At 39.6% G+C, this 12,069-nt stretch overlaps 1 protein-coding gene across 1 annotated transcript in view; it reads left to right on the top strand.

Moving 5' to 3' along the window:
- The first annotated feature begins 5,561 nt into the window (after positions 1-5,561).
- Positions 5,562-12,069, top strand: part of LOC145450926 (thrombospondin-1-like) — an 81,734-nt gene continuing 75,226 nt past the window's right edge. The window contains exon 1 of the mRNA XM_080329415.1: positions 5,562-5,576. The gene's annotated coding sequence lies outside the window, so the exon portion shown is untranslated. The remainder of the gene's footprint in view (positions 5,577-12,069) is intronic.

Below are 12,069 nucleotides of genomic sequence, written 5' to 3'. Positions count from 1 at the left end.
TGCAGTGCAGTTTGGTTTATCAATAATTTCATCAATTTAAAACAAGATAATATTGAGATTAAATTGAAGGATAGGAAGGGGTCGAAACGATTTAGAGCAGGGGCGGGCAACTTCTCCAGTCGGCGGGCCGGATATAGGAACATTAAGTACTTGGCGGGCCGGATTGCTGAATCCATACATTATTTGCCCATTTATTCACATATGCATTTTACATGGAATAAATCGAATTTAATGATAGTATTTTAACGAAGCAATGTTAGTTCAAAGCAAATTCTCGCCGATAATGACGAAGAGAATGCGGATTTGAGAACAGCATTGTCATGTGGTTCTCAAACTTTTTTTGAACACGCACCCCTTTTTGATAGTGAAAAATTCCGCCCCCCCCCCTTATTGTGATATCACCAAAATCAAGGAGGTGAATCAGAATGCTAGCCATCCGAACGGATAGTTTATTGGCATTATAATAAAAAAACCACTCCATATCTTGAAACAAATGTTTCACGAATATCTTGTAGGAAAATATGAACAATCTTAATAAATGTGTCAATCAGCATCTCTTTGCCTAGTTTGTGTTCCTGTAGCCAGTGTAATTGTTTTATCTCGTCTATTCAGGTTACCTACTGTGATCCCACTTAGTTTTTCATCTGTTTCTGATACATTGCGTATATGTTATATTTTTTGCTTGCAAATGTGTTATATTATGTGATAAGTTTCACATTACAACCATCCTTTCAGGCTGTAGCTGACTTGATGATCTCCCGATCCCTTCGCTACAGCCTGGTTCTGAATTATATATACTTTGCTTTGTATTTATCTATATGTGTATTATCAATGTTCATGGACCGAATAAATTCTCTCTCTCTCTCTCTCTCTCTCTCTCTCTTATACTTATGGTTATTGGGTTATTGATAAGAGAATTCTCAAATTTGAAATTCCGACAATAGATACAGGAAACAGCATGAGCTCGAGGTAAATCGCGCGGAGCGCGCAAATTTTTCAGTTAACTGTGACTTCGCGCCCCTTTCAGATGCTAACACGCCCACCAGCTTGAGAACCACTGTCATACATGCACCGCCATGTTCGCTTTTCTCTGATCAATCAACACAAGGTGAAATTTGACGTATACTATAGTAAGCAAGTAGTGGGGAATCTCGGCAGACTGATAGGCCGCGGGCCACATTATCATGTAAGACGGGAAGCTGCTCACGGGCCGGACAAAATGCCGTCGCGGGCCGGATCCGGCCCGCGGGCCGTATATGTTGCCCGGCCCTGATTTAGAGTAATCTCTCAATAAAAAATCCCACTTTGGCTTAGCTAGAATGTCTAAATAAGTGATATATATGTACTGACGTGCCAGTACAGTTGTAGACTGAATCGAAAGTAACAGAGAAAAATACGAATACCAGCACGCCAGAGGCGGGTGTCATTTTTATCAATTCAAGATACTACAAAAATGCAATGCCGATCATATGGTCGACTTGAAAGATCATTGCTTTATCAAATATCACGGACCTCAAGTGTCGAGCAGCATGGGCGGCTATCCGGCAGTCCTCGGGCGTGTCTAATGTCCACATTCAAGCCGAAATACAAGAAGCTTCTACTACATAAATATTAGTGAGCCCTCAAGATTACCGGACCATGATCTGGCATAGCGGGCTTGCCTTCCGTCATTTATGCCTCCTCATTTTGTCGCTTGTCCTTTTATGTCATTTTCTTTTACTTTTCATCCAGTGTATCCAATAGGCTATATGCCTCCTCTCTTTACACCGACTAGGCCCAGGTGTGTGTGTGTGATTTCAAATACCACTCCAAGTCGTTTCGACACCTTTCCTAAATTTTCACTGTATCCCAAACTTGTGGTGTGTTGATCAGATAAAATAATAATGAACTGAACTGAACTTGCTGATGATTTAAAGATTGATATTTTGAAGAAGTAAATTGTTCGATAAGTCACAAAAAACAAAATAAATTCTTCAACAGACTCATGGTGGGGACTGGTGTAAATTGCATCAGCATGCATGTCGATCACTATGAAATTAACACTTTACATTTTTCCAATTATGAACGCTTGACCTTGGCAACAAGACATACCAACTTCAATGCATATTCTAAGATCATAGTTATAACCAGACATGGGGTGATTACTTCATGAATGTAATCGATTGCGATTACGATTACTTCTGAATGACGCGATTACGATTACGATTACGATTACAGCAAAATCAGGAAGTAGTCGATTACGATTACGATTACATTGGAAAAGTAATCACGATTACTCACGATTACATTTATTTTGCATCTTAGAAGTTATGTCGGAAGACAATATATGGATTGCGCTAAAAAGGCCTAATGAGAAAACAAACTTGCTTTAATAAAAGATGCGTCATTTGCCTGTTACGTCATAATGTACCGATTGTCCATTTTTATAGAGGTCGATTTGTCGCACCCAACGATTTGCATTCTTGCCAAGCACAAAACCGCCGCCCCAAAAATTTCCCAATAGGGTGGGGAGCGAGATCGAAGGGGACTCAAAAGTATTTCGTCAACCAACATAAATTATAAAGTCTTTTCGAGAGATGTAATTAACTTGAAAATTCTCTCTGGATAGCTTGATTTTGAAATGCATACGTCTCCCCCTACAAAAAAGCATACATAATTTATAGTAGGGTTGCATTTAAAACAAATGGTTGTTTAAAACACTTTGTTTAAAAGATGTTTTAAAGGGTGTTTTAAAAACAAAGGCGTTAAAAAAACTAAATTGTGTATTTTAAGTTATAACATTATGCCATAATTGTGTGAACACTTTCCAAAAAACATGTTGTATGAGCCTACGGACAATTACCACCCGATTTGGCCGACGGACATCGATATAGGATGGTTGGAACCCTCAAAATAGTCTGTTCTACAGTTATAGTCAAGATATTTCTTCAAAGGAGCTATATTTACCCTACATTTTCAATTGCCACTCTCAATCCACTAGGACGTCACAATTCTATATTCGTGACGTCGTGGTTTAAAAAAAACATTTTTTAAACAAGTGCCATGTTTTAAACATGTCTGTTTTAAATTTATTTTTGTTTTAAATGCAACCCTAATTATAGTAATAGGCATTTAGGTACCGGTCAATACCGTGCCAAGACACACCAAAATACATACGCAGTTCGACCAACATGCGACTTCATGAAGTGTGCTACTAAAGAAAGACCTCGACCGAAACTTTGGGTATGTGTCCATTGTCAATAGCCACGCTGGGTGGACGTGACTAATAGTCCAGTCCTTCCAATCTGAGCCCATAATGCAAATGCCAGCCGGGGCATCCAAAGAGCATTAAAGCATGACAATTTGTGTGTGCGTCTCACCATAGTTTTATCGCCACTTCAAAATCTTTTGATTATATAACAGACCGGAGGTCGCAAATTAACAACATAAACTAAAGTAATAATAACAAGATACCGGACGTTATAATTATGAATTACGTGCTCCCAGCTCGACAGGTAAATCTGACCATCGGGGCTGAAAGAGGATTAAAAATCAATAGTAATATAATGCAATTACCAATAATATTGACGAAATTCAGTCTTCAACTTGAAAATAACAATCTATGGGGCCAAAGACTAACGTTTGGACTGGGGGACGAATTGCTGTTTAGGTCCAGATTCTAGCTACAACCCACGCTAACATGCTATATAGAAGCCCATGGCCATGGTGGCAAGTCCCAATGTTGAGTAAAGAATTCTGAAATAACGATTGACGCCCGTTTCAAGTAGAGTCATATGAGAATAAGATGAAGCCGGGGACCGATGAAGCGAAAATAAAATTTTGCCTTCAACTTCATACAGATAATGTAGGCTACTGCAAGCTGCCGTTACGAGAAACGGCAAAGACGGCTCGGTTATCATATATATCACCAGCTGTTGATTTTTACTGCTTTGTTGTGGAAACCCAAATGTTTTATTTGGCGAGTACAAAATTTCAAATCTTTTTCCGGTTTACGTACGCATTACATAGGCCTCCTGCTCGCCAAGTAGCAACGGTCAAACTGCGTTTAACGAAGCATAGCCAAACATCAATACATGAGATACTATTTTAAACTAGGCAGAATGGAGATTAATTATCCTGCTGCGAGGGAGTGGCGTGTGGAACGTGTTGATAACCTGATATACAGCACGGCGGGTGTTCTTACAATCACACTAATGTAGGCTACGTACATCGAATACCTATTTACTGTGGACACTTCTTACGCAATGACGAGCAAAGCTAATAGGCTACTTCTGACGTAATAATGAGCAATAGCATTTAGAAATCAAACGTGTGTGCTATCACGAACCTGGTATAATATCTCTTCCTTGTTCACGAATGTTCAGTTTATGTCATAGTCCTTGTACAAATAAAAAGTAATCGTTCGTTCACCAAAAAATCGATTAGATATGGGAAGTAGTCGATTACGATTACGATTACTTCGGAATTTTTTCGAATGTAATCGATTGCGATTACGATTACTTGAAAATGCTGTAATCGTCGTAATCGATTACGATTACTAATCGCGATTACCCCATGTCTGGTTATAACATCCTGAGAAATGTATGTAGGTCAATAGGTCCTATAGACTTATATTGAGAGGTGGTACGAGTAGGCCTACGTCTACCGTCTCCAAGTTCTCAAGTAGGTTTTGCCTATTGCACTACTTAGGCTACTCAAGTGGTAGTTGCTCCTAATTTTAATTTTTAGGAAAAACTACAGGCTTAAAATACTAGCTTTTGTACTTATACTTGGAAATCGCTACTTAACATTGCTTCTATAGTACGAGCGATGACTATACTTTGATCATCTCTCTCTCAGGACGATTGAATACTAGGGGTGTTCAAAAAGGACTTTTTTCTCAAATTGTAATGGCTACTTGATAAAATTGTCAAGTTACCTAATTAATGCCTGTACACCAAATTTATTTCAATTCAAACCAGTAGCCGCATTGCTACAGGAGAAGATAGTTTTTTTTATGCAATATAATATTAATTAAGAATTGGCCACCGTATATACTATTTTATTCAAATCCAAATTTTTCAACGGCATTAACTCCGCTTCCACTGGTTGTAATTGAGCCATATTCGGTGAGCATCGGAGTATTTGGTTGTATTACGGCTCGTGTCTTCTTACATTGCATCGCCATTCGCCATTGCTCCAATCACCGGATCTACGCGCCGTATTCGGACCACTTATCCAGGCACAAGATGGCGGCGAAGGGACCAGCGGCCGCAGACGCCCCCTTATAAGCCTGCTTGTGCCGACTCTCTGGAACCAACAGGGCAGGGTTTGTCGCCGGGTGCTCCGGTTTTTCCCGCAATACCCCTGTTGGCCGCACCCCAAACTTAAGAAAAACTAAGAAGGAAAAAAGAAACTGGTAGTAACCGTGGGTTCTATGACTCCAATGACTCATAGTAATCCTATTACACCGGGGGTGGCTACAGCTGGGTGAAAAACCTCAGCTGTAGTCACAACACTTACCCGTACAGGGGGAGGTTGGCTGCGGTCCCTCCATACCCTTATAAAAAATGAGCATCGTGTTTGGTTGTATTAAGGTAAGCATCGAGTAAGATGGCAGTTGTGAGATTGTCCTAGGAGATGCTTGCCTGGGGGACAGTAAGCTCTTCATGTGCTCTCTTAAAATGCTGTCACCCGCCCAGCCGGTACTCCAATCATTGTGTCCATCAAGTCAATCTCACTTTTATAGTTTTGACTCGAGTCAAGTCGAGTCATTTTCACTGCACCACAGAGTCAAGTTCGAGTTCGAGTCATCGATCAGAGGGTCGAGTCCGAGTCATGGTATTATGACTCGAGTTCGAGTCCGAGTCCAAGCATTGTGTTGACTGCTCAGTTTCCAGTTAAAGTCTTGTTAAGCCCACTTTTTATAACTCTGTTTGGTGATATCGAATGGTTTGCATTTATAATATACTAATTTTCTTCACTTTTAGCAGTTTCTGGTCGCATTTTCAAGTACTAGTACCAATAGACGAAATACCATGAGTGTGGTTACTTTACTTCTTTTCGAAATTACAAGCAAACGTAGGTCTTAGCCGTCTGAGTCTCGAGTCATATGACTTGGCTCGAGTCATGCGCAACGACTCGAGGCCAAGTCGAGTCAATACACAGATTGACTCGAGTCGAGTCGATTCATTTCCGTATTTTAGGAAATTACTGGAGTCAAGTCGAGTCATCAGAAAATCGTGACTCGAGTCGGACTCGAGTCGAGTCATGCCTCGAGTCATTACAGCCCTGATTCGCAGTAGATGATGTGGTAGTAGGACATATCCTTAATGAGCATTCGGAGCAAATTAACACTCCACAAAACATGTCAAATCCAGGAATCTTTGGTCGAGCTACGCGGTGATGTTTGCGACATATGTTTTCATAAATGTAGTGAGTTATTGTAATTCCTGTTAAACGAATTGCGCGTACTTTTAGATCGCCAATTTCCCGTTAAAACAATGCCGTCACGCTTGCTAGGGATATTTTCAACAAAGTGTTCAGAATTAGGTATTATATCCCGCAGCGCACAGCGTGTGAAAATCGAAGGAGGCACTGTATATTACTTTTGAGAGTGAGATCCCCTTGTACATAAAATAGGTTTTGAAGCTTTGTGCACGAAATGAATAACTAATTATACTTGTATTTAAGAGCTACAAAATTAAATCGTCAGAATATTTCTTCATCGTATCATAAAGGATGATACTATATGTAGTGTTGTAGTTCACAACCTCACATGAACGTTATATAATATGAGTTGCGTTGTTTGGAAAACATTTATGGTAAAATTAATAACTGGGTACAGCAACAGCACTAAATTCAATGTGAGCAGATATATGCATCCCATTCTCATTTGACGTACTTACTTACAGTTACACAAAGCACTAAGATAAAATCCAATACCAATAATTTCCCGGTATTGTCAATCGCAGATGTGAATTCGGGATGGTTCGGACCACGGGGTATGAGACCGTACCCGATTGTTGTTATAACAACCTTGATTTGACCCTGAATATACCACACACAATTATTATATGGTTTATTATAGTCGGATGGTCCTCGAGCGCGATTAAAGCGCGAAATATTTCAAATACCAAAGTACCGAAAAGACCGACAGGACTTTGACCTCTTACTAGGACCGAAACTACTGCAACCCAAACGCCCAATCGGTGAGCTCGAAGGGAGCCCTAAATTATTTCGGTGAATGAATATCAATTACACATCATGTGTAATCGCTCGTGCCGAATTATCATGTCGTGGCAATCTGCACCCCACAGGACAAATAACATCCACCAGAGAAAATTATTTGCCAGTGAAGAAATACCAATTTTGAAACGTGTGCTTACTTTAGTTTAATACGTTTATGCGTTTCAATATCTTTTGACTCTAGCGGAAAAGAGGTAACAAAATAACCAACATGTAACGAATTAATTGTACCAACGGGCATTAGGGCTCTTCAAAAATAATTTTTTTTCTCAAATTGTACTAGCTACTTGATAAAATTGTTAGGTTACCTAATTTAAGCCTACACACCAAATTTGGTTCAATTCCAACCAGTAGCCGCATTGCTACAGGAGAAGAAAGTTTCTATTTATTATATAAAAATTTATACCCAAAAAATTTGAAAATTATGTGTTCACCCCATGAAATGGTTAGGTTGTCTATAGAAACGATGTTCACCAAATTTGGTTCAATTCCAAACAGTGGAAGCGGAGTTATTGCCGTCGAAAAATTTGGATTGGAATAAAATAGTATTTACGGTGGGCACCACTATAATAGATAATTAAAGAATTGGTCATTCAAATCATTTAACGACCTGGCGATGCATATAGTACGTCCCCAGAAGTTGCATCGATTACCCTACGGTGGGCCCGAAATCAGTCTTTATTTGTGCGGCAGGGGGTTGAAGATGTGGCTTCGGCCCTGGTTACAAACAACACACAACTACTCCCGGACCACATCGTGACCACCTCTGGTCGATAGACAAAACTTTGCTGAAGTGACGTCATATTAATCGACAATATGCTCATAAACCCATTTCCACTAGTGGGCGCTAAAGAGCGTCCGGAATTTGTGTCTGAAAAATATGGTAACCCTACTATAACTGTACGTAATGCACGGTGTAAGTAAGGCTATGGCGCCTTGGCACTGGATTTGCTTGCGCGACAGGGATATTCTTGTTAACTCGATGCAAATTGGCTCGTACAAAGAGGCATTTTCAGGAAAACAATAAATTAGATCGGAATTAAAATTAGAGCATAGGAACATTTCACAGATTAGATTAGAATTAGATCGGAGCATAAAAACATTTCTCAAATTAGATTAGAATTGGCTAGAGAATGGAAACATTTCACAAATTAGATTAAAATTAGATAACTGGTATTTAGCTCTAATTTAGTGAAATTAGACAACTTGAATCATCTAGTTGTCCAGGTCTGGCATAACACCATGTCAAGCTATTTGTTTCATTTGAATGTTTATGATTCACAGTGGGCCGTCTACAACGGTAGGCCTATAACGTATGCTACTAGCTGTAAAATATCAAATGATAAGTTCACCAACAGTGCAAAATCTACGATACAAACGAAATGCAGGTTGCAAAAAAGTTTCAAATTTGTAAACAATTTTGACATTTTTTTACCTAACGCTACAATTTTGACCTAATTTTGACTTTTTTTGACACGTCAAAAAAAATCGCCCTAGTAATAGATTTCTTTGTGAAAGAATGATTACTTTTTACTTCTACAAAGACTGTGACATAAACGAAATATCCGTGAACAAGTAATACTGTGTTATTATATAATCTTATTGTTAGCAGCAACGTATGGTTTTCAAACTCCAATGCTCATTATCACACCAAAAGTATTAGCTTTGCTCCTCGATGCGTCACTAATTATCCACACGTAGTAAATGGCTCGTTGTTTCCTAGCCGATGTTCTCTGGAGGTCAGGAGGACACAAATCCTACTCATACTATTGATAACTAACATCCGTGGGTTAGGGGAGATGTGGTACCGATGGATCAAAAATTGCAAAATGATCTCTGGCCCTCACATCTTCAGCCGAGAATAGCGGATCTTTTGCTGTCTCAACACTTTGATACAAGCCTAACTATATCGCGGGCATTTACATGGATATTCTCCTTTTCAAAAAATATTTATAAACGTTTAAAATTTGTTGCTCGAACGTGTCATCGGTCCCCACCAGGTGGGTCCAATGGCGCACGACCATGGGACCTATGAGACATACGCTCAAAACTCAAATTTTCAACTTGTTTTGTTGTGTACTATATTCTAAGCCACAGCATGCCAATGAAGAATGTTTCGTCGCCACCTACCAGTGTTGGGATGACTCGAGTCATGACTTGACTCTAGTCAGACTCGAGTCACCTTTTTCGTATGACTTGACTTGACTCGAGTCACTTTGCTAAAATGACTTGACTTGACTCGGCGTATCAGAAACGTTGATTGACTCGTGACTCGGAGCAAAATTCACGAGTCAATTTCAAGTCATCAAGTAAAAATCACCTTATCTTCCATATGTTCGGATTGTTCGCCAAACACTTGTGTAACCCATGAGAGCGATCGATCATTCAATGATCGTGCGTTTTACTGAGCCTTCAATATTCTCTATGACCACAAACGAAGTGATCGAAGCTACAGCTTACGTTGTCGTGAACTAGTAGTAACGTAATTTAATAGCAAAATATCTATTTCTCTTCTCTGTTCTTACCAGAGGTGGTCAAAGTAGTCAAGAAAGCTACTCAAGTAAAAGTAGAAGTAGCGACGGAAAAATCTACTCAAGTACGAGTAGAATTACTTCTTCAATAAGTCACCTAAAACTACTGGAAGTAGATTTGACTGACTTTAGATCTACTCAAGTAAGTAAGTAGTTTTGAAAACATGTCTTAATTCGTTCGCATGGACTGTCAAAAGCTGCAAATTGAGCTATGCGGAAGGTGCAGAGAGCTTGATTCGTATTGATGCATCCCAGGAGGTATCAATTTTCGACAGAATAAGCATGAGTTGCAAATTATAGTGTTGATATGAATATGCGATACTGATCCTTTGTTTACTAGAAGACCCTGTTTTAGAAAATATCGTGGCATGGCGCCCTACCCCGGATGGCTCCAAGTTTCGGCGAAGCGCAATACGTAAAAGTTGTATTGGATACGGTTTCATCACTTTACGCGATTAGTATATACGTTAATAACAAATACTATGGATCTTAAAAGTTATATTTAGTGTAGATTTACTTTCAGAAAATAGAGGCATTACTAAACATGCTTTGTGCTGCTTCAACGTGTATGTTCTGCAGACCAAATTACTGAAAGTAATTAGAACTCAAAGTATGGCACTCGCAATTGAAAGTGAAATACAAATACCACTTTTAAAAAGCGGAAAATGTATTTCGTGTCTTTTGATCTGCTAAGACAGGTGTAACGTTCAAAAAATCTAGATTTTCCAGATTAGCAAGACACGTAATGGGTTGCTAGATTACGATATGATAGGTAATTGCTAGATTGCGAAACGGTAGTTTCAAACGTTATGGTGGGCCATATTTACTATGATGAAATATTTGATATGGGTGACAATGCGGTGTGAGCGGAACCAAGCAATCCGGTACCTAAATTATATTCACTGACACTTTCGTGAAAACATATTTGTACCTCCTTAACTACTGTGCGCCAAGCGGAACAAAATTTCTGGGCTTTACTGGACTTTTATGAATATTAAATGTTGGTACTCCGTGAAAACAGCCCCGAAATTCCTCAGGCTATCTTTCGTATTGGGGGATTAAACTACTTCTACTTGACAAACTGAAAATAGCGAAAAGTAAGTAAGTAGAGCACAAAATATTACGAAGTAGAAGTAGAAGTAGGGAAAATCAGATCTACTCGAGTAAGTACCAGAAGTAGAAAAAAGCTACTTGAGTATTTCCAAAAAGTAGATGTACTTCGTTACTGACCACCTCTGGTTCTTACCTTCACCTATTGTTTTACTGAAATTGAAATCGAATGTAGTTTATATACTCCTCAACCATTGGCGCATATCATATCAATATGTATACATGGGTAGTGGGCAGGGCTGTGGAGTCGGAGTCGGAGTCGGTGGAGTCGGAGTCGGAGTCGGGGTAATTTTCGCTTGATGGAGTCGGAGTCGGAGTCGGAGTCGTGAAAACTATAATACCTGGAGTCGGAGTCGGAGTCGGAGTCGGTGGAAAAATACTGACTGGAGTCGGAGTCGGAGTTTGTGAGAATGACCTCGACTTCGACTCCGACTCCGACTCCAACTTCTCTATCATGAAAACATTTGCTTTCAAAGAATTTTCAATGCAATTTTTATGTACCACCAATCACTGTTATTAATGACCTTGACCCCATACAGATCAGGTGCGGCCAGCCCGTGGCACACCGGCCAAATTTGGCACACGAGAAGGTTAGGTGTGGCCTGCGAGGTAATTCTCGAAATTATTTATGACATCAGGTACAATTGCAAGCCCAACCAAAATTTGATTAACATAACCGCGAAATTTGATGATGACTAAAACAACAGTTCTGACGCATTGACTATCCAGGGACCAGCCCCATTTATCCCTGATCTTCGTATACGACCATAAAGTAGAATATTTCATAGCAGATTTATTTGACTTGAAATTTTTCTCGGTTCTTCGCATGATTCATTGTCACTAGATTTCTTGCACTCAGTATTTGAGCCCCCTTCTAAAAATTATAAATACCTATTATTCACAGAATTGAGTCTAACTATATTCGCAATTAGGAGATAACGTGTCGTCCAACACGCGGCTTCGCTTGTGCACTCACAGCGAGATCGTCGATCGTCGACAAAATATTAGCACAAAATGATGGAGGCATGTTCACTGATACCGTCGATTTTGCTATGTCTAAACGTCGAATAATCCTGTCCTTGCCAAATGAGCCCAGTGGTATACATATGCGACCCCCAATGTATGTTAGCAACATATTTATTGATATAATTCAGTCATTATCTAGCAAAAAAATGTCGCGCTTCGCGCGACCAGGGCCTGA

Source organism: Botryllus schlosseri, chromosome 11 (genome assembly GCF_051294905.1).
Source record: "Botryllus schlosseri isolate E-star chromosome 11, Bs_hap1, whole genome shotgun sequence".
NCBI classification, from domain to species: Eukaryota; Metazoa; Chordata; class Ascidiacea; order Stolidobranchia; family Styelidae; genus Botryllus; species Botryllus schlosseri.
Note: the sequence above shows the minus strand (reverse complement) of the source record. Positions and strands in the feature narration are given on the sequence as shown.